We start from the raw sequence: 27,583 nt of genomic DNA, 5'->3' as shown, positions 1-27,583 counted from the left end.
GAAGCCATTATTCTAAGTGGAGTAACTCAGGAATGAAAAACCAAATACCATATGTTCTCACTTATAAGTGGGAGCTAAGTGGGTACACCAAGGCATACAGAGCAGTATAATGGACAATGGAGATTCAGAAGGTGGCAGGGTGGAAGGGGGGTGAGAGATTAAAAACTACAGATTGGGTACAATGTATACTACTTGGGTGATGGATGCACTAAAATCTCAGACTTCAACCACTATACAATTCATTTAAGTAACCAAAAACCCACTTGTACCCGTAAAGCTATTGAAATAAAAATTTTAAAAAGACCAGAATAAATGGAGGAAGTTTGCTGCGTGGATATCTGGTCAGAGAGCAAAGCAATCCATGCTGGTGAAAGTCAAGTGCTGAGCGGGAGGAAGACAGGAGAGAAAGTGGTAGAACATGAGGCCCATAAAGTAAGAAGGCAGACCACAGGGGTCTTAGAGGCCATCGTCCGAACTTGGTTTTATTTTTCTTTAATTTTTTAAATTTTCACTTTTTTGAAAACATAGTAGGTATATATATTTATGGGGTACATAAGATATCTTGATGCTTGCAAATAGTGAATAATAATCCCATCCAGCTAAATTGAGTACCCGTCTCCACAGCAAGTACTCATCATTTTTTTGTGTTACAAACTTCCAATTGTACTTGCTTTTATTCTCAGGGAGTAAAGAAAGCCATTGGAGTGTTTTGAGCCAAGGAGTAGCATGATCTAACTTATGTTTTAACAGGATGATTGTGTTAAAAATAGAATGTAAAGGAGGTTGATAACAGAAAGTTGATAACAGAAAGACTGTCTAACAGACTACTCCAGGTGAAACAATGGCAACTTGGGCTGCAGTGGTCACAGCAGAGGTGTTCAGAAATGGTCAGATTCTGGATGGAATGGAGGAAAAGACTGGCCATTTACTGAGTTAGGGAACACTAAGAAAGAATCAGGTTTTGGACAAAATACCAGGAACTCATTTCTGGATATGTTAATTCTGAGAATGCTTATAAAACATCCAAATGTAGATGTCAATTATACAGATGGATATAGAAATTTTGTAGTTCAGATGGAACATCTCAGTTAGATATAAACGTTTTGGAAGTGATATGATATTAAAGAACTTAAAAGTTCCTTAATGTGATGAATTAAATGGATAGATTATTTGAATTTAAACAATCATTTTATTCCTGGGATTAAAAACTACTTGGTCATGACATATTAGTTTTAATATAATGTAATATTCAGTTAGCTAATATTTTATATGGGATATTTGTATCTCTGTCCATGACTGATCTTGGCCTATTAGTCTCTTTCCTTGATCTCTCTTTATCAAGTGTGGGTAATGAGGTTTTAGTTACTGCATAAAATGAATCTGGTAGCTTTTCTTCTTTTGCTATATTCTAGAACAACTTGTATAAGATAAGAGTCCAGGCTGTTATGGGCCAAAAAAAGAACTTGGGTTTTATTCTAAATATCATGTGAAGGCACTGAAGGGTTTTGATTAAAATAATGACAAAATTCAATTTGACTGATGAGATTAATTTGACTATGAGGTGGAGAATAAATTAGAGGGAGCTATTGCAATAACCCAGGTGAGAGATGATGATGCCTTAGACCAGAATGATAGTAGAGAAGACGAAAGAAAGTAGATAGATTCACAATATAATTTGGAGAATATGATTGGTTACTGTGTATGTACACTTGAGTTTTTAAAAGAAGAAGTGGGGCTGGGTGTAGTGGCTCACGCCTGTAATTCCAGCATTTTGGGAGGCCGAGGTGGGTGGATCACGAGGTCAGGAGTTTGAGACCAGCCTGACCAACATGGTGAAACCCCCTCTCTACTAAAAATACGAAAATTAGCTGGGCATGGAGGCATGTGCCTGTAATCCCAGCTACTCGGGAGGCTGAGGCAGGAGAATTGCTTGAACCCAAGAGGTGGAGGTTGCAGTGAGCTGAGATCACACCATTGCACTCCAGCCTGGGCAACAGGGTGAGACTCCGTCTCAAAAAAAAAAAAAAAAAAAAAGAAGTGGCAACTATTGGACTTCTTAAAATCCAAGATAATCATGTGAGAGCACAACAATAACTGCAGCAGACACATGACATCTTTATCTACCCCTACTCCAACTATAAATTAAATGTACCAATGATATTAAAATTGGCATTAACCTAAGTAGGATTGATTACAAATCTCCCAATAATATAGTGTGAGAAGATATGTTTAGATGCATTTTACATTATCGCCAAGTGTACATAACAATTTCAAAAAATTCTTGATTGGAATTTTTAAATTAAAAATATTCTGTTTATTTTTGTCAAGCAGGAAGATCCAGCTATCAATCCCAGATAAGGATTCCCAACCTTTTGAGGATGGCAACGAGTATAACAATGCCAACCACCAGAAGTAGGAACCCACAGAACTCAACCCACTGCATCACCCATGGGCACAGAGTTACCAAGAAGAACACACAGGCTCTGGTTAAAACAAAGCTTTGCTCATGCAAGGAAGAAAGAACATAGCAAGATCAGCATCTATGGGGTGCACTGGTCTCCCATGACTAACAGACCCCTCCCAAGAGGGATGTACTGCACGCCACCCATTTAATCATGCTGGTGAAGACCTCTTTTTTTTCCTGGGGCAGAGAAAGGGGTGAGGCAGATATAAGTGCCATATGATACACACTCTTATGCACTGCAAAAAATGTCGCTGTGTAACCAGAACATGGAAAGATTTTCTCCCCATAAGGAAGAAGAGTCTGGAACCAAGCAGCAGCACCACCCCGGCCTCTACATAAGAGGGTATGTTCCAGGCCCAGGGAACTGATTGGGCAATCCTGGGGTGGAGCAACGGGTGGCACAATGGCTGATTTCTCATCAATTTTTATAGCAAGTCCCTATTTATTCTAACTTTTCCATTCTCAAGTACTTTTTTACATGCACATTAAAAGGACTACTGATAGGAAATCACAAAACACCACTGAGAAAATGCTATCCTAGTGTGTTGTGTGCTGAATTCAAATTTTCTAACCCATCCTTCTTCTCCAACACATGTCATATTGATTAAGAAAAAATACTGATTTTGAAAATAGTAAAAAATAATTGCTATACTGCTTTGTAAAGCATCACAACTAAACCTATCACAGATAGTCAAAGGTAGAAAACACTCATAAAACCTCATTGAAAACAAATGTATCTATAAAAAAAGTTTTTCAACCTTTCAAAAGCAGTAGGTGGGTTATGGAATTCCACCATCTCAAGTAATTTCAGACTATGTTTGGAGATGAAATTGCTTAAATTTTTACCACTATTGCACAGACCCGTAACACATATTTGAACCAGAACAGACTTTATATCTGCTAAAATCTTCTCTCAAACTTAAGAGCTTATTGTCACTCATCTTCAGAGGACTATTCACTTTTATGTGTTTACATATGCATGTCATATCTTATTTAATAGGCTTTATCAATTTAAGACAATCAACAAAACTTGTATCAAAATGCAGACAGGCCAAAAAATCTAATATACTACCAGAGACATCATCCATGAAAATGAATTGAAAAGGTCAAAAGGAATTTACTGCAGGCTTTCTTTAAGCACTATATTTGTTGAGAAAAGCAGTCTACGTATTCATGAGAAAGAATAAGAGGTCTAATTCCCAAGTATATAAAACTAACATAATTCAACTATATGGTTTCTGAAAACATACTGAGAAAAACAGGACCTAGACTTATAAAAGGCAAGATACACTGCTCCTAAAATATAAAAGTCCTGCTATCAGAATATGTAACCCAATTAGGCACCGTAATCTCCTGTTTACTGATATAATTTGGGGGGAAAACAATGTTACTAAGATGACATTTATTTTTCAATTACACTCTTCCCACATTTGAGGCTATTTATGTTTCTCTCACTTTAATGTGGTTGTTTAGGGCAGAGAATCTGATATACTAGAAATAAGATGGATCCCAAAGTTGGAAGACTTGAGTTTGATTTCCAAATCTGGCACTTGTTATATTCCAAAATTTAGGCAAGTCACTGAGTCTGTTTTCTTCTCTGTTAATGGGGTAGCCATTATACCTGCTTTCCAAGATTTTAAATGAGAAGAGGTCTGAGAAATGAATGTGTAAACTTTAGAGTGCTCTACAAATATTGATTATTATTATTGCATATTCTTGAATCCCCCAGCGTGAAACACGTTACTCTGAATATTAATAGTATTCAACACTTGCTTATTGAGTGCAACACACTCAATTGAAATGGTGAATTAATCTTATATGGTCAGAATTAGGAAGCTTACTCTTCATGAGACACATTTCAGAAGAGGAGAAAACTCAAATTGTGAAGCAAGCTTAGTTTTCCTTAAGATGTACCATATGTTTAATGGCCTCAAACTATCCCTCTGGCATCCAAAAGCTAATTACTTCCCTGATTTAACCCAAACCTCTCTTTTATCCTCATTATCTACTTCTCAATAATCTTTTTCCCTAAAACGTGAACTGTCGGCTACCCAACCAGGTACACTAAGCTTTGTAAATAGTGAAGAAAGCAGTCATGGATCAATGACACCTCCCTTCCTGCAATTTTCTCAACATTTACCTTTGTGTGTTCATCAATTAATTTCTCATAAATCCTGAGGCCCACCCTGATTGATATTAAAAGCCTGCTTTACGAACAACATTTAAAATATATATTCAGTTATTATATTTAATGAATATTGCTGTAGCCTTCTAAGTTTCCATTAATTGTTATGAAAATTCAAGGTTCTACCTGGCCAAATTTGGCCAATATACTAGTAGTACACTGACAACTAGTTGACTACCTAACTTCTATGCTCTGCTTCTTTTTGTTTTGTTTTTGTTTTCTGAGACGGAGTTTCGCTCTTGTTGCCCAGGCTGAAGCGCAATGGTGCGATCTCGGCCCACTGCAACCTCCGCCTCCCGGGTTCAACTGATTCTCCTGCCTCAGCGTCCCGAGTAGCTTGGATTACAGGCATGCGCCACCACGCCCAGCTAATTTTGTATTTTTAGTAGAGACAGAGTTTCTCTATGTTGGTCAGGCTGGTCTCGAACTCCTCACCTCAGGTGATCTGCCCACCTTGGCCTCCCAAAATGCTGGGATTACAGGCGTGAACCACCGTGCCCAACCACTCTGTTTCTTTTTTAATTATAAATTCTGATTTTAAGTCATTCCTTTACTGTTATAGCTGAGCATAAGCTGTTAAAAGTAACCATGCCAGTTCTTGAGTGCTTTGCCACTTAGAAACTTCTTCTGCCAGATATTCTTAAGTCATAACTCTATGTTTGGCCTTCCATAAAGCCCCAGAGTATGAACACAGGTCTGCTGAGCTCTTTGCTACTTTATAGCAAGGGCGAGCTTTGCTCCAGTGTACAAATAAATACACCTCATTTCCATCTGAAGCTTCATCAGAATGGCCTTTATTGTCCGTACTTCCATCTGCATTTTGGTCATGACAACCAAACTTTCCCTTGTCTTTTTGTCTTCTTCCGAGCCTTCACCAGAATCGCCCTTAATGCTTCATTCACTGTCACTGCAGTAGTCTCTTTCTAGCCTCCTCCTCCAAACTCTTCCAACCTCTGTCCATATCCCAGTTTCAAGGCCTCTTCCACATTTTCAGATATCTGTACAGCAAGAGCCCCATTCCTCAGTACCAATTTTTTGTCTTAGTCCATTTAGTGTTGCTATTAAATAACAGAATACCTAAGGCTGGGTAATTTATAAAGAAAAGAGGATTAATTAGCTTATGGTTCTTCAGGCTGGGAAATTCAAGGGCATGGCTGAGCTTCCAGCCAGGGCTTTCATGCTGAATCATAAGATGACGGGGAAGATCAAAGGGCAAGCAGACATGTGCAAAGAGGCAAAATCCGAGGGACATCCTGACTTTGTAACAACTCACTCTCATCAGATCTAATCCATTCCCTTGAGAACTAATTCAGTCTCACCAGAGTGAGAACTCACTGACTACCGTGAGAACAGCACCAAGCCATTCATGAGGGATTCCATTAGGTCTTACCCCCCAGCAGTACCACACTGGGGATAAAATTTCAACATAGGTTTTGGTGGAGACAAACTCAAACCATAGATACCCACACATGCACACACAACCACATTTATAACCACCAATGTGAATAATGCTCCTTACAATTTATGCAGTGCACACCCTGCAAAGCCACATATGGTAATCACCTCTTCCTCATAAGTAAATAAGACTTACCTTGCCATTTAAGGCATTTACAATCATTTCAATAAATAGCTATGATCATTATTATTCATATTATCTATAGTAATGCCCAGCCTATATGTCCTTGATACAAAAAGCCTATAACTGATATTGCCATTCCCAGACAATAATATAACATCACTACAATATAGTTCTACTGTACCATTATTTTGCACCTTGTAAATGAGAAAAGCAAACAATAGGAGCATAAATGGTTTTCTAAGTACTTTTCAATATTTTGGAATCTGGTAAAATTTCTAGTCAGTTAATCAGTTAAAAATGTTTGCACTGGCCAATATATGTCTACCAATGCACCCAAAATTCTTCTTTATTTTTTTGAGACAGAGTTTCTCTCTGTCACCCAGGCTGGAGTGCAGTGGTGTGATCTCAGCTCACTGCAACCTCTGCCTCCCAGGTTCAAGCGTTTCTCCTTCTTCAGCTTCCCAAGTAGCTGGAATTACAGGCACCTGCCAACCACACCCAGCTGATTTTTGTATTTTTAGTAGAGACGGGGTTTCACCATGTTGGCCAGGCTGGTCTTGAACTCCTGATCTCAAGTTATCCTCCCACCTCAGTCACCCAAAGTGCTGGGATTACAATGTGAGCCACTGCGCCCGGCCTCATATTTCTTACATTAATGAAAAACCAGCATATGGCTACAGAAAAGTCTACTTGTGGTTCGAATCTGGACTTAGATTTCCAGGAAAAGCAAGCACGAAAGAAATATTGAGGGGTAATAAAATATATTTAAATTACATTAGGTTCTTCTGTTGAACTGAAATTAAAACTTCCTAGAACTGCTGAAAGAAATCATAGATGACACGAACAAATGGAAACACATCCCATGCTCATGGATGGGTAGAATCAATATTGTGAAAATGACCATACTGCCAAAAGCAATCTACAAATTAAACACAATCCCCATTAAAATACCACCATCATTCTTCACAGAATTAGAAAAAGCAAATTCATATGGAACCAAAAAAGAACCCGCATAGCCAAAACAAGACTAAGCAAAAAGAACAAATCTGGAGGCATCACACTACCTGATTTCAAACTATACTATAAGGCCATAGTCACCAAAACAGCATTGTATTGGCATAGAAATAGGCACATAGACCAATGGAACAGAATAGAGAACCCAGAAATAAACCCAAATACAGCCAACTGATCTTTGACAAAGCAAACAAAAACATAAAGTGGGGAAAGGACACCCTATTCAACAAATGGTGCTGGGATAACTGGCTAGCCACATGTAGGAGAATGAAACTGGATCCTCATCTCTCATCTTATACAAAAATCAACTCGAGATGATTAAAGACTTAAACCTAAGACCTGAAACTATAAAAATTCTAGAAGATAACATCAGAAAAACCCTTCTAGACGTTGGCTTAGGCAAGGATTTTATGACCAAGAACCCAAAAGCAAATGCAATAAAAACAAAGATAAATAGCTGAGACCTAATTAAGGGGCTTTTGCATGGCAAAAGGAACAGTCAGCAGAGTAAACAGACAACCCACAGAGCGGGAGAAAATCTTCACAATCTATACATCCGACAGAGGACTAATATCCAGAATCTACAATGAACTCAAACAAATCACTAAGAAAAAAACAATCCCATCAAAAAGTAGGCTAAGGACATGAATAGACAATTCTCAAAAGAAGATATACAAATGGCCAATAATCATATGAAAAAATGCTCAACATCACTAATGATCAGGGAGATGCAAATAAAAACCACAAGGCGATAACACCTTACTCCTGCAAGAATGGCCATAATCAAAAAATCAAAAAACAGTAGATGTTGGCATGGATGCGGTGATCAGGAAACACTTCTATACCACTGGTGGGAATGTAAACTAGTATAGCCACTAGGGAAAACAGTGTGGAGATTCCTTAAAGAACTAAAAGTAGAACTACCATTTGATCCAGCAATCCCACTACTGGGTATCTACCCAGAGGAAAAGAAGTTGTTATCTGAAAAAGACGCCTGCACACTAATTTTATAGCAGCACAATTCACAATTGCAAAATCGTGGAACCAAGCCAAATGCCCAACAATCAACCAGTGGATAAAGAAACTGTGGTGTGTATGTGTGTGTAGATAGATAGATAGACACATATATATGATGGAATACTACACAGCCATAAAAAGGAATGAATTAACAGCATTTGCAGTGACCTGGATGAGATTGGAGCCTATTATTCTAAGTGAAGTAACTCAGGAATGGAAAACCAAACATCCTATGTTCTCACTGATATGTGGGAGCTAAGCACCGAGGACACAAAGGCATAAGAATGACACAGTGGACTTTAGAGACTTATGGGGAGGAGTGGGAGGGAGGCGAGGGATAAAAAACTACAAATATGGTGCAGTGTGTACTGCTCGGGTGATGGGTGCACCAAAATTTCACAAATCATCACTAAAGAACTTGCTCATGTAACCAAATACCACCTGTACCCCAATAACTTATAGAAAATTTTAAAAAAAAATTTTGAAATAAAACTTCCTTAGAAAGTTAAAATTTGCCTATTTGGTGTGGTTTTGTTGATTTGATTTCCTTGTGAGGTAGAGGAGGGTTGTTATGGATTTCGAACAGGTGTCAAGAACCTTTAGTTTTTAGACAGAACGGGTTTATATATCATTATTAATTTGTAAATAGAAGGGCTAAAGAAACCTTAGCTCAGCTGTTGAGCTCCAGTCACATGGTCATACGCGAGTCTAAAAGGATTTTCATTCATATTAAATGTAGGGGAAAAAAACATATTTATAAATGGAAAAAGAAATAGTTTATAATTAAGCAGAACTGAATGTTCTGACGGACAATATGCAAGGAATAAAAATGAAAAACATCTTGGTCTTTCTTTTGCTCTCTTGGTCTAACACATCTCTCCTTGATAAGCTGGTCTGACCACAGCTGGGCTTTACATTTCTGTAATTAGCACAGCAGAAGCCCAGCGAGGGCACAGCTTTTCTTCTCCTATTGTTTGCACACTGGGGGGCAGAATTTTAAATGTCGATTCTAAATGCTTCTTCTTGTTATAAAGTGGCCCACTAGCTCCTCAAAACCGTTTGAAAACCATTCAAGAATCATTGCATTGGGCCCCATATCACACATTAGATAGCTATTCTACCAGCAGGGACCTCCAAAGGGCTTGGCAGTTTTCTTAGGCTGGAAAAATATAAGAATGAAAATAAATGAGCTTTTTAGATTGCCTTGTGGAAAGCTCTGATATAAATTTAGGTGTACTGGCCCCAACCCTTTGATTTCCTTTTTATGTCATTTCATTGAAGGAGAGATGCTTTCTTTCAAATCAGCAATGAAAGCTGGTGTGTGGGGAAGGCAGAAGGCATTTGGGGTGTGGGCGGAGGGGTAATTGTGACCTTTTTTTGAAAGTTTCATAATGCCTTGACACCAATTTTCATACCTACTTACTGACAACTAGATTTCCTAAGTCAGTAAATAAGCTAAGAAGAAAGAGTTTGGGTTCTTGTTTCCCTGACAGTTATATAATACGTAGAACCAGTAAAACACCAGGCATTGGTTTTATATCATTAGAAAATTACTGGCTATCCTGACACCTGAAAGTTTTATATAGTCCTAATTACTGGAGTGTAGTGTGAAAGGAAACTAAATCAACCCTTCCATTTTTCTCTCCCTGTGAGGTTCCAACACCTGGACATAAAACTGAGGATTAACTTAAAGGGAAAGAAACCCAATATTGCTCAGATTATTTGAAAGTCTATGCAACTTGGGCAGGGCACGGTGGCTCACGCCTGTAATCCCAGCAGTTTGGGAGGCCGAGGAGGGCGGGTCACAAGGTCAGGAGATTGAGACTGTCCTGGCTAACACGGTGAAACCACATCTCTACTAAAAAAATACAAAAAAATTAGCCGGGCCTGGTGGCGGGTGCCTGTAGTCCCAGCTACTTGGGAGGCTGAGGCAGGTGTGAACCTGGGAGGCAGAGCTTGCAGTGAGCCGAGATCATGCCACTGCACATGTAACTTGGACACCACACACTTTCATCTACTTCCTTATTTTTTTAAGTTAGATCAAACTGTAGAAACCATGATGAAAACAGTAGAGTTATTATTGTTCTGGGATCTGTGCAGACCAGCCTTGTCCAAGACTCTGTGACTCATTAGCAAGTGACATGGTATAAAATTGACTGAGCAAAGCTCAGTACAAACCAAACAATAAGACCATAGGTTCATAACATAAAGGGCGAGAATTGGAGTGATGCGGAGAAGGAGGGTGGAGAGTATCAGTATCATGTAGGACTCAGTTTTTCATCCTTAATAGGTAATGCTCCCATCCCCAAATTAAGAACCATTACACTAGATAAAATTTCCCAGACACTCCTCTACTTTTCTTCTACCTAGAAAGGGAAGAACTTGGTGTCACCACCACTAGGACAGTCTTGATAGAAAGGAATAATCATATCCAGCAGGAACCATTCTACTGATGAATAGTAATTTCATCCTCACATTTCAGTTGTCTAATTAAGTAACCAAGTGCTTACCTATGCAGCAGTTTTTCATTTTTAGAGAATGAAATGGAGTAGACAGTTTAAGGAGAGAGAAGAGAAATTAAAGAGTAGAGCCTTATACTCACTTGGTTCTACTCCATTCTTAACAGTAATGCCCGTTACCCCCTTCATGGATTTCCATAATTTTGCTTCAAATCAACATATTATTTGGTCTACAATAGAAAGGACACTGTGGATAGTCACAACACAATTTATGTATTTGGATTCATTACCTTTCCTTCCTGGCTGTAAAATGTGTATATGTTTATCTATTAATATATGTATGTTTGTGCATGTGTGTGTATACAAAGTGTTCAAAGTATACATGTGTACCTGTATAAGCATAATATTCAACAGTACAGCTCAGCGCTCTCCATTAGAATTTTCTATGATTGTGAAGATGTTCTATGTCTTTACTGTCCAATACGGTAGCCACTAGCCACGTGTGGCTATTGAACACTTGAAGTGTGGCTACTGACTGAAAAGTTACATTTTTACTTAAGTAAAAACAGTCACACATGACTAGTGGCTACCATATTGGACAGAGCAGATAAAGATGATCAACATCTTTACTAGATATGATATTAGCATGTATGTGTGTGTGTGTGTGTGTGTGTTTTCTGATTGTTCACACATCAGTCTCAAATACATAGAACAGTAGTCCTGGCATATAGTAATTGTCTTAGTCTGTTTGGGCTGCTATAAAAAAATACCATAAGCTGGGTGGCTTATGTTTTGGAGGCTGGGAAATTCACTGAGCGTGCCAACAGTTTCAGTGCCTGATGTGGGACCTTTACCCGATTTATAGACGAAGACTTCTCACTTTGTCTTCAAATAGTAGAAGAAGCAAAAGAGCTTCCTTGGGCCCATTTTATGAAGACATTAATCCCATTCATGAGGATTCTGCCCTAATAACCCAACTACTTCCCAAAAGCCCCCACCTCCTAATACCATCACCTTGGGGGTTAGGATTTCCACATGAATTTTGACAAGACCCAAGAATTCAGACCTTTGCATTCCACCTCTGGCCTCTAAAATTCATGTCCTTCTCACATACAAAGTAAACTTATTTCATCCCAATAGCCCTCAAAGTCTTAACTCATTCCAGTATCATCACAAAAGTTTAATGTCGAGAGTCTCATCTAAATATCGTCCAAATCAGATATGGGTGGAACTCAAATTACTAATCATTCTGAAGCAAGCTGCTCTCTAGTTGTGAACCTGTGAAATCAAATATGTTATGTGCCTCCAAAATATAATGGTGGGAAAAGCATAGGATAGACATTCTCAAACCAAAAGGGAGAAATAGGGAAGAAGAAAGTGTTAACAGTTCCCTAGTAAGATCAAGACCTTAACGTTTAACAGTAATCTTCTTTGACTTGAACCTTTGCCTTCCACGCCCACTGGGGTAGAGGTTCTACTTCTGCAGTATTGCTGGGCAGAGTATGGGCCCACAAGACTCAAGGAAGCCCTGCCTCCAGGGCTTTGGGCAGCCCTGCCCTCTCTACAGCTCTCACAGGTTGAAGTCTCTTGCCTGTAGCACTCTTGAACTGGAATTGCATGCCAATGGCTCTACCAGTCTCGGGTTACAGGGGTAGCCTTGCTCCCAAAGTTCCATGAGCATTGCCTTAGTGGAAACTCTCTGTTGTGGCCTCACCCCTTAAGCAGTTCTCTGCCTAAGTCTCATGCCTGAGGCTCCAGGTGACTCAAGCCTTGGAAATCTAGGTGGTGGTAGCCAAACACACCCCATGGCTTCCACACTCTGAGAGCAGCAGAGGTGGACCTGAACTGACACTGCCATGATTTATCACCTGTGCCCTCTGGAGAGGCAGCAACCAAGGCCAGTGCTGCACCTAAGCCTACTGGGGCCAAACCTGGAGGAAATGAAGAGCTCCAGCATGGCACAAGAATTTGGAGAGTAGAGCCATGTGGCAGCCTGAGGCAGCTTGCACTGAAGTCCCCCCAAATGCCTTCAGTCTTTCCTTTGAAACCATTCTGCCCTCAAGGCCTTGGCACTATGGGCCCATTATGGTGTTAATGTTTGTCCTCTCCCAAACTCATGTTAAAATTTAATTGCCATTATAACAGTATTAAGAAGTGAGATCTTTAAGAGGTGATTAGGCCATGAGGGCTCTGCCCTCATGAATGGATTAATGTCATTATTATGAGAATGGGTTCATTATCACTGGAGTGAGTTCCTTACAAAGAAATTAATTCAGCCACCTTCCCTCTCTTTTTTGCTCTCTTCCCTTCCACCTCCCAGTATGAGATGAGTCAATAAGAAGACCCTCACTAGATGCTGGCACCTTGATCTGGGAGTTTCCAGCCTCTAGAACTGTGAGAAAATAAATTTCTATTCTTTATAAATTACCCAGTCTGAGATATTCTATTACAGCAACGCAAAGTGAACTAAGACAGGGCCTGTTATGACAGCAACACCAGTGATCCCTGAAATGTCTTTAGGGCATTATTCCATCGTCATGACGAATACTGCCAGACCCATCCATATTAATCTCCTTATCAAATGGTCTCTTGGTCAAATCCTTGTGTTCTTTCCCAAACATACTTTCTCATATTTTACAAAATAGACAGGCTGAGAATTGTCAATATCTTGTAGTTCTGCTACCCTTTTGATTAAAATTCTATCTTTAAATCATTTATCTTTTCATATTTTACTATAAGCATTCAAGAGAAACTATTCTACACCTTCAACACGTTGCTTAGAAATTTCGTCAGCCAAGCATCCTATTTCATGACTCACAAGTTCCACCTCCCACAAAACATTAAGGCATGAATACAATTTAGGCAACGTTCTTGCCACTTTAGAACAAAGATCTCCTTTCCTCTGGTTTCCAATAATATATTCCTCACTTCTGTCTGAGATTTCATCGCAATGGCCTTTACCATCCATATTTCTATCAACATTCTATTCATGACCACTTAGTCTTTAAGAAGATTGAGGGTTTTTTCTAGAGCTCTTCACTTCTTCTGAGCCCTTTTAATGTTACCTTTTCTGGACTGAATTACCCTTTCTGGTCCATTCGTGACAATGTAGGCTTTTTCTAACATGCACCTAAAAACTTTTTCAGCCTCTGACCATTATCCATTTCCACAGCCACTTCCACATTATAGGTACTTGTCACAGCAGCACCTCACTCTCAGTACTACTTTCTGTTTTAGTCAGTTCAAGCTACTGTAAAATAAATAAATAAATAGATAAATACTATAGACTAGGTGGCTTATTGACAAAAGAATTTATTTCTCACAGTTCTGGATACTGACAAGTCCCAATAAAGTCACAAGCAGATCTGGTGTCTGGTGACGGCCTGCTTTCTCATAGATGGTGCCTTTTCACTGTGTCCTCACATGGTAGAAGGGGCAAGGCAGCTCTCTGGGGCTTTTTTTAGAAGGATATAAATCTCACTCATGAGGGCTCTGCCCTCATGATCAAATCACCTCCCAAAGGCCCTACCTTCCAATACCATCACTTTGGGAGCTAGAATTTCAACATATGAATTTATAGAAAACACTAACATTCAGATGATAGCAGTAGTATATGATATTATAAAATAATATATGAATGGATGAGTCTTAACTAGCTCATTGTCAGCAAAAAGATATGAATTCATTTAGGAAGCCAGGATTCCAGTGACCTCCAAGGTTATCCTAGAGGATTGCTATTCCATGTAACTATAATTAAAGAGCAGAGGGGAGGTTGTATCCAGGGCTTTTATAGGTCAGACCTGGAAATAGGACACTTCCACTTATGTTCTATTGACTAGATTCAGTCACATGTGCATCTATCATCAAAGAAGGCCAGAAATATAACAGTATATTCAAAAAAAAGAGAAAATAGATGTTGGTCACTAGCTAATAGTATATTCTACCACAAGTGCTCGTATTTTTCTTTCTATACCTCTATATTTCGCAAATCTTCAATAAGAGCACGTATCTCCCCAAAACCAGAGAAAAACAAAGTATGTTTTATTTTTGAAAGGAATACTGAATATCTTTCCATAAGAAGATCACACTAATCATTATTTAAAATTGAAATACACCTTTTAGGTCCTTCAAAATGATTACTCTGGGATCATAAGCTTTACTTACAAAAGATATAGGAAATTAAGGCTGAAAAAAACATTAGACATTAGCTTCTCTTTGTCAGATAATGCAGTGTTTCTCAACATTTTTTGCATTATTGTCCCCCTAAAGAAAGAACATTTTTAAACCTTTTATTCCTAATCATCCTCCTATAATTTTGGTGACACAGATATGCTGTATATCTATTTATATAGTGAGTGTGTATACATACATAGTGAGTGTGCATACATTCACACTCACTATATAAATAGATATAGAGTATATCTGTGTTATTTTCACAGATATGCTATATATCTATTTTCAACCCCTTTGCGAGCAATATCACAATGAGATAAGAAATATGAGTCCAGAAAAGTTAAATTCACTCTCAAAAGTCACAAAACCAATGAATTCATTAATCAGAAATGATACCCAGTTGTCCTGAGTACCAATCCAGTGATATTTTACTATACTCTACGCATGTTAGTATTCCAATCATCCACAATGTATAAAGGAGTAGAAAAAAAAAGCAGTGTCATAATGATGTAGATGTTGGTTGGAGGTGTTTTGTTTGCTTGCTTTTTGGCTTATTTTATTTTTGTTTTAGATTTGTTTTTTCCTGTGTCATAAATAACACAGGCAGAGCTATATCTAGATTTTCAATAACCATCGTTTGTAAAAATGCTACTAAAGAAGAAATGAAAATCAAGCCAAAGTGAAACTCACACCCAGTCATCTATCTACTGATCTGATGACTAATTCAGTTCACAAAATGTTTCCTCTCTCTACACTTCTTTCAGTGACAAAGAATGGTGAGGACCAGAAAGTGTGGTCTAGTTATGCCTTCTCAATACAAATTCAAGACTTGTTTCTTTTTAAAAGTGTCTCCATGTTGCCAGTACTACCAATGCGATCAAGATGGGTTACTTTTCTAAGGAAACTGCATTGTCGCTCTTTCCAACCAAGCACTAGCCAATGGAAAAAAGTAAAATACAACCTCACCTCACAAGCACCTACCTGAAACATGCTCTGTGTTCAGACAAAAGACAAGAGGCCAATGTGTGCTACACTCAAAATGGCTTTCCAGTTCTATGAAAGTAATTTTTAGAGTGACTTTAAAATATTGTATACAGGAAAGATGATAATACTGCTATATACATTAGAATAATATAACTAGAACAAAGTTAATAAACTTAATGTTTCATCTGGTTGATAATAATGACATTTTTATCAGATTTTACTATAGAATATTATAACTGTATTTGAGAGTGAGAAGAAACTACCAAATATCAGAATTATTTAAAGTCTTTTAAAGTACCTCCAGAAATAAGCATAATTCAATGTTTTCTTTTTGTAACTGCTCATTCTTACATGGCAAGAAAAGTTATGTTCTTTCCTTTTAGTAAGACAGGTAAAATTGTCACTTAGAACATCAAGTCATTAAATTTGTTTTTTTAAAGTATCATCTCTTAGATTCCATAACTAGTATTGTAGATAATTTTTTACTACCTTTTCAATTAAAAAAAATCTGGCTAAAATTACTCTCTCTGACCTTTACATTAATATTCCTGCCTAATAAAGAGTTTGGGGAATCCTAAAGACTCATCTGGAAATGATAGAATTTCTGTTTTTGTCTTTCTTCCCTGGACACTAATGGCTTTTTGTCAGCCCTCTTCACTCAGAGTATGACACGTGAAGCCATTCCATTTAGTTGTCCATTAACTTCAAGCATAGTGACAAGAACAAAGCAACCCCCTAAAGAAACTGAGCTCAAACACTCATATTAAATTTCCTCAATTCCTTAGCATATAAGGTGCTGTTTTCAATTGTCAATAATGTTCATAAGAGTAAGCGATATCCATTACTAATTAAAACAAGCTGTTTAAACAAACACAAAAGGTCACCAAGCCTGTAGATCAACATAGCCATGCTATTGTTTGGTTTCTTGGTGCATTACCATCTGATGATTTATTTCTATCTTCTGTTCATCTATTTTTCTAAGTAACAAATATAGAGAATAAACATGCAGAAAGCAATCTTCCACAATAGGTGCCATGAGGCCCAGGGCTCCAATGTGGCACTGGATATTGTTTCCTTAAGATCAGTAATGTGCATCATATCACTGCAAATGAAAGCAAAGAAATTTTCACTTATTTTTTCTGAGTTTGTAGGGATCAAAGGCATAAACTACATGGAAAATGCAGTTTTTATTAGGAAAAGTGACACCTGCGGTTTTCTGCAAGATTTTTAAACAATCTTTTATCTATATGGATGTGCTATTAAGGCACAAATAAAATGTAATACCTTGTCTGCCATGCTGAACAATGGCTTATTTTTGAAGTTTTCTTTATTTTTATGCCACTAAGTTCCCTACAAAATATTTTGAAACTATTTGCTCAATCTTTGCTTGAGCTCTGACATTTGAAACTGACTTTTCTTTTAAAATTGTATTCCCTGACAGTATATTAATTACATAGAGGGTATAATCTCTGAATTAATATCAAACCAATTGAGTAAGCCAGTATAAAAGTCAGATAGACTTTTTAAGCTATTTAATATTAAGTTGTATAATTCAGTTATTATAATCATTTCCAAATTATCAACAGAAGTGGAAGGTAAGAATAATTTAAATTTACAAAACCCAGCACTAATTTCCAAACCTCACTTTAGTCAACATAATCAACATTGTCCTCCAAAGCTTTTATCCAAAATGCTAATGCACAATTGTGTTGTTAATTTACAGATTTTTAACTCATCTTATTTAATTTTTTTCAGACCCAAACTGTAGCAGATGAATTAATTTTTAAGAAAGGAAGAGTGAAAAATAATTTTTGATGCTCATCTACTACATCTCTGAATGATAAACTCTTTACATACATCATCTCATTTAACTCTTATGCCAGTTCTATGAGTCTGGTAATATTGCCCACAATTGACAAATTAGGTTACTAAATTTCAAAGAGTTTATATAACTTATTCAAGGTCATCCAGCCAGTAAGGAATAGAGTCCATGCCGAGACTACAATTATACAATCAAGCCCAGCAGCCCTAGGAGGGCTAAATTCAATGTGATACTTTTATTTTAGCGAAATATAAGACATACTGAGCTTGAAAGTTTTAAATAGTGTTTAGTTGCAATACATAATGGAGTTGCCCTATTCCATTCTGACCCTATGATTACACATATTGTGACTTTGCTTCCAACTTTGCAACATGGTAGTTCTTTGGTGCATGGAAGCACTTCATTAGTTACCATATGGTAAAAACAGTACAGCTGTATAGTAATGTTGACTTGGCTGTTCGACGCAATTTTTTCAGATGTTTGTATCTTGAGTGTTCAAACATTTAGACCTTTGAAAATGTTTTTCTTTGTCATATTCTGAGATTCTGCAAACTTATACCCATCACTTAAAGTGTATTCAACCATCTTCTCATTTTCACAGGCTGCACAATTAAAAAGCAGGCACATTTTTTGGTACATACAACACTGTGAAAAATAAGCAGCCTCAAAGGCAGAATCTCCAGGACGGTGCACTGAAAATTAAATTTGACACTTTTCCTGCTCATCTAAATACTTGCCAGTTAAAAAGCTATTGTATCAAGTATAAACTATGCCAAAATGAACAAGTTTTCCCAACTTCTGAACCAGCTTATACATCACCATTTTGTTTTGACAAATAAAGTTTAAAACATTTTGAGTGATTAAAAGAATGAGAAACTGTACTAAATATTTCTATACTTTCAAAACATTTAAGCTTCATAGATATCCAAAATAACTTAAAAATAGAATGTGTGATTTAAGTATAAAGAAATCAAATTACTGAATTAAATGCCTTAAATAACCTTAGTTTCTAAAGTATAATGCAAAATATATTTTCAATTTTTTTAGATTTCCTGAAACGCGAAACATTATAAAAGGAACTGGAAGTACTTTTAATAACAAAACAGTTTATCTAGGTTACTATCGTCATGCAATTTCTCCATTGTCATTCATTTTTCTTTTCCTTCCCACTTAACTGGATATTAACATCTTCACCAAAGCCTTAAGAAAATTCCAAGGAAATGAAATTCAAATCCATTGACTCACGCTATATCTTTGCTATTCTTGTAAAAGGTTTGATGGGGGAAAAGGTTTAAACTGCAGAGTAGAGAGCATCATTTGATGATTTGTAAGACTGAATTTCTTCAGGTAATTGAGAGCTAGCTATAGACCACTTTACCCCTGATACTATTAGAAAGAAAGTAACTCCAGTGTGACATGCTTTGTGAACATTTTTGAGAACATGCTTTGTGACATGTATAATTGTTCATTAAATCCTAAGAAAATAAAAGGACTTCATTACACAACCGCCTCTGAATGTCAGTCTTCCTAAAGAACTTCCCAAAGAATATAAGAGGCCTAGTTTAAAATCCCAGCTCCCCTACCTTTTATATGACCTTAGACCACAGAATAATCATTTAACATTTCCAGAACTTAATTTCTTCACACATAAAGTTGAGATAATAATACAGTAATGTATTTCAAGAATTAAATGAGATAACACACTTAAAGCATCCAGCCCAGTACCTGGCAATCAAAAGGTATTTAATAAATGCCAAGGATAATTCTAATAATGCAATTATTCTAATAAAATGTGTGAGTCAGTGAACATGATCCAAAGACTTTATTCTTATCCATCTTAATTCCCATAAAAATGATCTAAGTAAGAAATTCTACCAGATTATACTGCACAGTAGGACAACCCAGAGGAAAAAAATAGGATTCAGATATACTACACTGAAAATTTTTGATTTTTACCACAAGCTTATATGTACACATTCATGGATTCGTGGTCAAGTCAAGGAGAGAATAGGGTAAGAATATTTTGACCCTGTTTTTGATGAAAAATCAAGTGGCCATTTTATTATGCAGAATATCTTCAGTGGCAAGGTTTACAAACTTGGTGGTCAGTTATTAATTTAACAGTACATACTAGATACATATGTGGCTCTGTGAGAGACCACCAAGTCATAAAAAATGTTACATATAGCACATATTATGAGAAAAGTGATAAAAGTGAGTGATTCCTGTGATTTGCAGAATGGATTGGAAAATATAGTATTAACTAAATATTAAATATAGGTAAATTTAGTGGTGCTAATGAGAAAAAGTTCAACTATATAATATAATAATATAATAATGGAAATTTTATTTCATAGCAGGGAAGGCTGAAGTGAGAAAAAGAAAGAAAATAAAATGAAAAATTTTATGACTGGTGATTTCAAGAGAATAAAAATTTATATGTGTTCTGCAATGCCATTTTCTGTAGCAATATGTAATACCTGACTTTAATAAGACATTGCATTTGATATCAACAAAAATGCATAGCTAATTACTATATACTAAAAATAAGCAGGTATGATTAATGTGGAATTTCACAGTACAAATATTATAAACATAATATGCCATATATACTGACAAAGGGCCCTCAATGATCCTTGCAATCAAATTTCCTCGCCCTGTTTCTTATTCACAGTAGTTAGACTCCAAAGGCCATTTTATTTTGAACTTTCCCTGTCCCTTTTAGTTCAAGTTGTCAGTGGTTCTAATAAATACAATTCTCTGGCTGGTCATGGTGGCTCACACCTGTAATCCTAGCACTTTGGGAGGCCGAGGTAGGCGGATCACTTGAGTCCAGGAGTTCAAGACTAGCTTGGCCAACATGGTGAAACCCTATCTCTACTAAAAAAAAATACAAAAATTAGCTGGGCATGGTAGCACATGCCTGTAATCCCAGGTAGTCAGGAGGCTGAGGCAGGAGAATCACTTGAACCTGGGAGGTGGAGGTTGCAGTGAGCTGAGATCTCACCACTGCACTCCAGCCTGGGCAAGAGAGTGATACTCTGTCTCAAAAATTTAAAAATAAATAAATAAATACAATTATCTTAAAAACTTTGTAGGTGTTCTACGAATCTTATTAAGGTTCACTCTATTAGACAAAAGCCATACCCACAAATCTTGTTGAAATAAGTCCTTCTGTGCCTTAAGCTTACTGTAATGCTGCTGCAGAAAAGTACCCTAAAAATTCTTAGGGCCTCTGTTGTGTAATAAAACGGTTTTACAAATAATGCCTTTAAAGTCTTTATGGGAACTTTTTTCTGTTAAAGGCACTACCTTAAATCTTTTGGAGGCTTTTACAAATGGTTTTGTAGTCACCTACTTGGGTTCATCTTTAGACTATGGTTTTCCTGACAATACCTAGATATAATATTTTCTCAGAAGCTTTTCTTATTTTTAGCATTATTTGCCATTTGGAGAGCATAAGAATAAGAAATAATGTTACTTTTTGAACCCAGCCCCTTACTATTTAATTGAGCTTCTTTGAGTTTATATTGCTTTTCTTGCATTTTACTGTAAGTGCAAGAAATGATCAGGTGGCACTTCATCACTCTGCCTGTAAATCTCCTTAGTTAGATCGTCCAGCTTATTAAGCACATTTTCCATTTTCAGTGTTGCCACAAGTGACACTTACAAAATTTTTCTTACTTGCTTTAAGCTCTCACCAATAGCTTCCTCAAAGGCTTCCCCTAACAATCCCTGCGAGGCCCTTCAACTTCCACTCACCATTGCTCAGTCCCAAGCAACTGACACATTTTTAGTTTTTCCCTTCAGCAAAACCCCACTTCTGGTACCAGAATTTGAATCAGTTACTACAGTTGTGCAACAAATTTCCCTAAAACATAGTGACTTACTACCACAATAATCATTTAGTCTCTCTTATGATTTCTGTAGATTATGAATTCAGGAAGTTCTCAGGTGGAAAGTAATCATTTGCAGTCTCTCATGTGACTTCAGTCAGGTGTTCCCTGGGGATTCAGTCATCAAATTTTTTATTGAAAAGGAAGGACAACTCAGGAGGTAGAACCAAGAGCCCAGAGGCCAAAGTGAATTATTCCCAGGCTGTAGGACTGAGCATTAATCAAGGGACTGGCAACATGTGCCTAACTAGGCTTCAGGATGCTTTGGAACAGTGACTTTTATGTGCCTCTCTTTTTCCTAATTTGTACAGGAGACTCTATAGTGGTTACCCTTGCATGGAACACCATGGTAAGGTAGTTAGATGGGGAATCAGATAACATATTGCTCTTATTTCACATGTCTTCAAAAAAGTACTACACTTGAGGAGAATTCATTGTGGAGCCTTATTCACATCTGGATCTGATTTAGATGACAAGATCCTGGACCGAGAGCTTGAGCTGATGCTGTAAGACAGTAGTCCCCAAACTATTTGGCACCAGGGACCAGTTTCACGGAAGATAATTTTTACACAGACCAGGGAGGGGATGGTTTCGGGATGGTTCAAGTGCATTACATTTATTGTGCACTTTATTTCTATTAATATTCCATTCTAATATATAACAAAGTAATTATACAACTCACCATAATGTATAATCAGTGGGAGCCCTGAGCTTGTTTTCCCACAATTAGAGAGTCCCATCTGGGTGATGGGAGACAGTGACAATCATCAGGCATTAGATTCTCATAAGGAGCATGCAACCTACATGCCCACATGTGCAGTTCACAATAGGGTTCACACTGCTATGAGAATCTAATGCCACTGCTATCTGACAGGAGGCGAATCTCAGGGAGTAATTCAAGTGATGGGGAGTGGTTGTAAATACAGATGAAGCTTTACTTGCTCACCTGCCACTCACCTCCTGCTATGTGGCCCGGTTCACAACAGGCCACTGACCAGTACCAGTGTGTGGCCCCAGGGTTGGAGACTCCTGCTGTGAGATATTAGATATTTTTGGAGCCTTGAAAGGGACAGCCATATTTTGCATCTGGGTGAGATCTGAATTATCAGGGGCCTGAGAGAAGACTATGATTGCTAATCCCAAAAATCTTTCCTTCTAGTGTAGATGTCCTCAGGTATTACCCTCCCACACTGAATTAGGGCTGGCCTATAGGACCAATAGAAAGGACAGAACTGATGATGTGTGATTTCCAAAGCTAGATCATAAAATATAATTCAGCTTCGGCCTTAGCCTCTTGGATCTCTCACTCTACAGCAGTGATGTCCAACATTTTGGCTTCCCCGGACCACAGTGGAAGAAAAAGAATTATCTTGGGCCATACATAAAATACACTAACGATAGCTGATGAGCAAAAAAAAAAAAAAAAAAAAAAAAAAAAAATTACAAAAAAATCTCGTAATGTTATAATGTTTTAAGAAAGTTTACAGATTTGTGTTGGGCTGCATTCAAAGCTGTCCTGGGCCACATGTGTCTCATGAGTCATGGGTTGGACAGGCTTGCTCTAAAGGAAGCCAGTCACCATCTCATGAGGGCATCCAAGCAGCCCTGTGGGGAGGTCCACATGCAGAGAAACTAAGGCTCATGGCCAAATGTCAACACCGGTGAATAAGCCACCTTGAAATTGGATCCCCTGGTTAAATCAAGCCCTCAGAACACTGCAATCCTATAACCAACATCTCACTGCAGTTGCTTCAGAGGTCCCAAATGACAACTACCCAGCTGATCCCTTCCCACATTTCCAACTCACAGAAAACACGACAGATAATAAATGACTGTTGTTGTTTTGAGTAACTAAGTTTTGGGACAATTTGTTACACAGTGATAGGAACCTATACAGAAATATAAGATAAATCAAATATTGAAAATAGATAATTACTCAAAAGTAAAAATTTAATAAAACAGATTATATTTTATAGCAGATAAGGTACACTGAGCAAAATGGAAAATATGACATGAGGAAAGATATTGTGAATAAAGACAGGAAAATTTATGTGTACTTTGCAATGTATTTTGAGTAATAAGATATAATTTGGGACACTAATAAAACTCTGTATATGAGTTAACTCAAAAAATACTTACAATTGCATACTAGATGTTAGCAAGTATAGTTAACCTAGAATTTCATAGTACTAACATTGTAAATATGTTAAAGTCATACACAGTAACAAAGTGAACAAAATTCATTTTTTTAAATGTGTCTAAAAATGCATAATTCACAAATAGAGACCTTATATAATTTCAGAATGTAAGCTAAGTTAAACTTATTTATCATTTTATTTGGGGGATAGGAAGTTATTTTTTATTATTATTAAGGAATCCATTTCTACAACTGTCATGAAAGCCAGACTGAGTTAACAGTGACGAGCTCTAGAGTTAACCACATCCCACTCTGAATTTTCTGGTTACAATCCCTGTCTTCTCTCATGACCTCACCTGAAAACTCAGACTCAGGAGGCCTCAATCTCTTCCCTTCTATTTTTGGCAAATGACAAAGCCCAATATGTAGGAGGCCTTTTTCGGAGAAGATAAACCCTACATTTTGCTTTATGAGGCAGATAGCAGCCCCAAACCACGGTCAGGTGGGACTGTGCAGGCTTCAATTAACCTTATTTATTATTTTAACAGAATTTAAAATACAACAGAATTTCTTTTAAACGAACTGGTATTTATACAACACCAAAAGTTTGTTTACATTTATTTTGCCTGCAACAGGCAATATGTATTAACCTATCCAACTTTATATATAAACTAATTGTAATTATTACAATCCATATAATTTAGCATATTTTTTTAAAAAATTACACCCAAGCAACACCTTTCCATATGGCCAATTAGTACAGTCGTAAAATGCAGCAAATATATGATGCTGTATTGAACATCTGTGTTGGTTATCCTATGGGAATTTTTAATAAAGGACCAAGCAGCATATTGATGTTAATTCTACATTACCGGGACTTTAAATAAAAAACTAAAATAAATAGCATCCATTAAACTGATCATACTGTTGTAACTCAAATTGTGTTTATTATGCTAATGGAACATGAAATTAAGAAAAAGACCTTTATGCCAGTGGAATTAATTAATGAGCTTTATGAAGGCATTGGGATGTAATTTATTTCTAGATAAGTAAGTCTAATTTGCAGTTCCATGGGTCTCTGCAATGCTGATTGTAATAGTTATTCCTGCAGATGTGCTGCTCACAGCATGTCTTTCCATTAGAACTGAACACCTCATTATATAAACTGTACCTAATTAAACATAATACAGTGGTGACTTGTTAAACTGGCCTTTTTAAGTCAGCAGCTGCCTAAGCTAATAATACTGTACACAAGATTTATATCATCTTCCCTATAATACTGATATTAAAATATACTGCTCAAGAGATTGATAACTAATTTACCAGTATGTAGCAGGTACATTTCTGATTCTGTGATAAGAGATTAAAGACCAGCAGTCCATAAAAATAAAATGAATTCAAGTCCATTTGGAACTTAAGAGTACTTGGGAAACTTTATTAAAACTACATACTTTTAAAAAATCAGTAAAATAGTCATGAAAAGAAAGTGAACAATAAAAGTAAAAAATATAAATAAATAAATGTGAAAGATCTGGAAGTCCTTTAGGTATTTTTCCAAGGGCATACAAAATTTTTTCAGACTTGACACGCTGAAATTACATTTGTCACTTATTGTCATATCTGGATTGGATCTATACAATCCCTATCTTTATGGCATTTGCTACTAGGGATAAGGTAAATACTTATACTACCAGACTTGCTCTACTTAGATTAGTTTTTGAACTAATATTCTTAAGAAATACTATACTATGCTTTCTTTTTCTAATTTTTGGCTGGTAAGATGAAAATGCAGTAATATAAAGTAAGCCATATACAGCAATATCCATGCTAATTCATGTTCTTCTCCAATTCCACATTCAACTGGTTATACCTCTTCATCCTTCAACACTCAATTCGGGCCTCAAGTGCTCTGAAAAGTTGTCCGTGACGCATCCAGTCTGTTTCAGGTGTCTCTTGTTTTATCTCCTAATTACCCAGTGCTTTTATCTGATTATTGCAGAGATAATGCTATAGTGTAAATGTCCAGAATATATGTCCGTCTCCTCACTCTTACCTACCAACAGCTTATGAGACAAGGGCTATCTATAATTTATCATTGCAACCCAAGTCCAACTGGAACATTGTGGTGCTTAATAAATATTAGTTGATTGAATGATTCAAACAATCCTCAACTTGTGACTTTGCTGTTAATACGTTCTACATTCAACTCCAGCAACTTTCTAGGAAGTTAGTAGGTCACTTGGTAAATATTTGTGAATTTAATCCGCTGATGGGCATTATTAAAATCAAAGTCTACTTAACTTATGAGTCAAATATTAATTCAATATCAAATTTAGAGATTCCACACTTCATTCAACTTGGTAATTCTAGACTGTCTCTTTCTGGTCCCCAACAGCCATCTCTATTTAAAATACATATTATTTGGGTCTTGAGATAATTTCATTTTAGCAGTCTCAAATATCATCTACTAGAAATTTTGAAAAGTGCCCATATGGCCACTTTGAAACATTTAAACATAGGCATAGTAAGTTTGGATAATTATAAATTGATATTTAGTTGCAGTATATAGTAGAAGGCACCATAATCCCTGCTGTTAGCTCCTCCTGAAATATTTGTGAGCTCTGCCACTCTCTTTTCAGATTATCAAAAGGCATTAAACCAAGGTAAATACATACAGATGCATGCACACACACACAGACACACACACAGAGGCTAGCTGAAGACCTATGGCACACATTAACTGACTAAAAAAGATAAACTAAGCAAACCAGATTTCATTTTGGAGAACACTGAAAAAACAAACATGGGTTAGTCACTTAGAAATGAAGCTGAAGTGAAAATATTCACAAAATTGTGTAAGTTCCATGGCAGGCCAAAGTTATTTAGAAGCTAAACATATGAAAGAAGAGAAAAGGCAAAGAGGAAAAGAACAAAAAAGGTGAGGAAAACTTCATCAGTCAAGAAGAATACAGTTGCTCAATTGGAAGTAGATATGCTACATGAAACTACTGAGATTTCCTGCCATTACATCAATTTACGCAGGAAAAAGTCTCCTTTTCTTGAGACAACCTAAGTGGACCTCTGTTTTTTTACAGGCAAAGAAACAAATTTAAGTGCATTGTTAAAGGGGAGGCATATAAATTACATAATGCATGTAAATTAAGATAATGCTAGCTACTGTAACAAGCTAAGCTCAAAACTTCAATGGCTGTTCTATTAATTAGCTGTTCTATTAAATAGTAGTCTCACAGAAAACATTGCTTCCAAACCATTTGCAATGATTGGAATAGAAGTGTTTGTTTCAATATGAAATGAAGATATTGACTATACCAAGAAAAAGTGATAATTCTATCAAAGACACAGGGGATGGGGAGGATGGTGGGGAGAAGAGAGATTGATTTTTAAGTTCTATTAGTTTTTAAATAAAATTTCCATCTTATAATGACTTGAGAAGGTAGGTTGTGAAATTTGATGAATGTGAAAACTTGACTGAATGCAACTGACACCAGCAGAAAGTAAACTTCATATTCCAGACACTGAAGGAATGCAGTTTAATTGTAGATACTCTTGCTACCAGTTCTTTTCTTCACTGTTCTGTTGATCTGCCTTACAGAAGAGGTAACAGGGCATAATAAATGAAGTCAGAGACATGATTTAATCCTGTCTTAATAATTATGTAACTTTTAGCAAGCTTTTTGAATATTTCTGGGCCTCAGTTTCTACATCTGAAAATGAGATAACATCTACCTTTCAGCTGTTGTGTAAATTAAGGGGACAATACATATAAAGCTCCTATCACCTGGTAGACTATAGATCTTTATTATAAAGGGCATGACTAGTTCAGCTTTGAAAT

Source organism: Pongo pygmaeus, chromosome 1 (genome assembly GCF_028885625.2).
Source record: "Pongo pygmaeus isolate AG05252 chromosome 1, NHGRI_mPonPyg2-v2.0_pri, whole genome shotgun sequence".
In the NCBI taxonomy this organism is placed as follows: domain Eukaryota; kingdom Metazoa; phylum Chordata; class Mammalia; order Primates; family Hominidae; genus Pongo; species Pongo pygmaeus.
Note: the sequence above shows the minus strand (reverse complement) of the source record.